The sequence below is a fragment of the Pteropus vampyrus genome, unplaced genomic scaffold, assembly GCF_000151845.1.
Source record: "Pteropus vampyrus isolate Shadow unplaced genomic scaffold, Pvam_2.0 Scaffold195, whole genome shotgun sequence".
NCBI lineage: Eukaryota > Metazoa > Chordata > Mammalia > Chiroptera > Pteropodidae > Pteropus > Pteropus vampyrus.
In genome coordinates, this window is record NW_011888976.1 from 3,404,394 (window position 1) to 3,406,877 (window position 2,484).

At 37.9% G+C, this 2,484-nt stretch overlaps 1 long non-coding RNA gene across 1 annotated transcript; it reads right to left on the reverse strand.

The window, feature by feature from the left end:
- Positions 1–246: 246 nt before the first annotated feature.
- LOC111746608 lies at positions 247–2,109 on the reverse strand. Its single transcript, XR_002783200.1, has 3 exons — positions 1,930–2,109; positions 1,627–1,824; positions 247–545 (listed from the first exon to the last, which is right to left on the reverse strand). It is a non-coding gene; the product is annotated as an uncharacterized LOC111746608 (long non-coding RNA).
- Positions 2,110–2,484: the final 375 nt, after the last annotated feature.

Here is a 2,484-nt window from a genome sequence, read left to right on the forward strand (position 1 = left end):
TGTGTATATATACACACATATATACACATATATATACACGCACACATATATATACACACACATGCTCACATGTGTGTGTATATATATACACACACATACATACATAAATATTAATTAAAATTCACTCTTTTTAATGTATAGGACTAGCATAAAGCTATGTAACCACCATCACTATGAAGATATGGTTTCACCACTCTAAAAAATTCCCTCGTGCTGCTGTTTTGTAGTTAACCTCTCTCCCCACTTCTTGCCCTTGCTGGTATTTTACATATATATATACAGTATTTTATTTAATCTCAAATCCATCTCGTTGATATAGTATTGTCTCTACTCGAAAGATGAGGAAACCAAGGCTCAATGCATTCTTCTTCTTTCTTTTTCTGGCTTCATTTTGGAAATCGAGCGTTTGGTGTATGTGTGAAGGTAAGGAATCCCTTTATCTCAGAGCATCAGGTAAGACACACAGATTTCTCACGTTATTAATGGGAAAAGATCGAGTCAGTTCAGAAAAATCACGCCTGGTTTCCCTGGACTTGGGCTTTGTGCTGAAAAGATATAAGAACAGAAAACCAGCATTATCTCTGGGTCAGGTCTGCCTTTCCTGGCCTTTTACTGTAGGGCTAAAGGCACACATTTCACAGAGCCAATAAAATATACCTTCTCAAGAAATGTTTCAACAGCTGGCTTCCAGATCCTCTGATTGTTATGTCTTTTTCAAGAAGTATCATTAATTATTTTTAATCATCTCTTGATTTTACCAAGAAGGTCATTATTTCTACAGGCAGTTCACTGATAAATTGGGGAGTGTTTTCATGTTGTTTTTTTCCTGTGGTGTGGTGTAACTTTCTTTGTCATCAATACATACGTCAAATCAGGCTAACCAGAGTATTTCCCCAGCCACAGCATATGGTTGGGTCATGCAAACAGCCATCGTAAATCCTCCTTGACAATGGCCCAAAATGATATCGTGACCTGGTCCCCTTGGAATCCAGATTTATGAAGATCTGAATGTGAGAACTGAGTGTTAGGAGCATGGGTTTTTAAAAATGTGCCATGTGAGTACATCTGTCTCTTTATATGGCTACTTGCCTCCATATGTGGCAAGTGAATGAAAAATATGTGCAGAGGTATTTGAAAAATTCTTGAGGTGCCTCAATAAGCTTGCCTAAAGCCCGGTTCAGAGTAAGCACCCAATAAATATTCATCGAGTGAGTGGACGAATGGATGGATAAATGAAGTGGAACTTGAATGAGTTATAAAGTCATCTTGTTTTTCTAGAAAGCAGTTCATACTAGGAAGGCACACTCAGTTGCCTTTCCAACACCTTTCTCCCTTTTCTACTTATGAATGCACACCCAATTTTGTTCAGGAAGCCTCTCTATCCCCAGGAGTAGAATCTCACTCTAAGCAAATCAGTGTATGGCATTTTTCATGGAGATCATGATTGGTCAGGAAACAGGCATGTGACCTTTTTTGGCCCCATCAGGCTGAAGGAAATGACTTTACAGCATGGGGAGTTTTCCATTTCTTCTAATGGAGACAAGTAAGGGAGCATGTTACTGTATTTGATGCTCTCGAGTTTTCCCTTCTATGCCTACAAGTTCCTGCCTGGGCTACCCTTCTTACCTTATGACTGAGGGGAACCAAGTTTGGTTTGAAGCCAGTACTATGCAAAACAGAGTGGGAAAGGATCTCATTCTTGATGACTTAGTTGAGTTTCTGGACCTTCCTGCAGAACCATCAGATTCTAGACCACCTGTTATTTAAGAGAGTAATTTCCTTCTGGTTTAAGTCACCTTGAGTTGGGATTTCAGCTGCTTTTCCCTGAAAACAAAGAACAGTAAAGTAAAAGATTGAAGTTGAGAAGAAAATAAGAAAGAAGAATGTGCTCGGTTACTCAGTGTTGTTTCAGTAAGTAATAACACCAACCTTTGCATGTAGAGCATGCATGAAGGTCACTTAGATCCTGTCTTTCACTGCAAGTACCCTGGGAGAGTAAGGGTGTTTTGCTGGTTTTACTCATTTCCTTCAGGTAAGACACTCATCTGGAAAAGAAGTCCTCCTTCTTGTCCAGGTGGGGTAATTGAGTTTTTTTTTTTCCCTTACTGGTTTTGCATGGTTCCTCTGCAACACAGAGAAAAAGATTTCTATCATCACACCTTCCACAACAATTCATGGTTTCAGCCATTCATATTATTCTCCCTTTCACTAGTACATGAAATTTAAAAAACACCTTAGCAAATATTCTTTTTACAGTTGCTATAAGCAGGATGCCATGAAACTTATACAATAAATACAAATGACTGTTACCTACAAATATTTTATCCTCTAATTGAAATGACAGGGCATACATTTTAGATGGTGATAGGAGACTTGAATAAATAGAAATAGAAAATTGTGTTACCCACTGAAAAATAATAAAAATAGTATCTCATTATTTTTTGGTTGAGAGGAAAATAAGAATAACTCTCAAACACAAACATT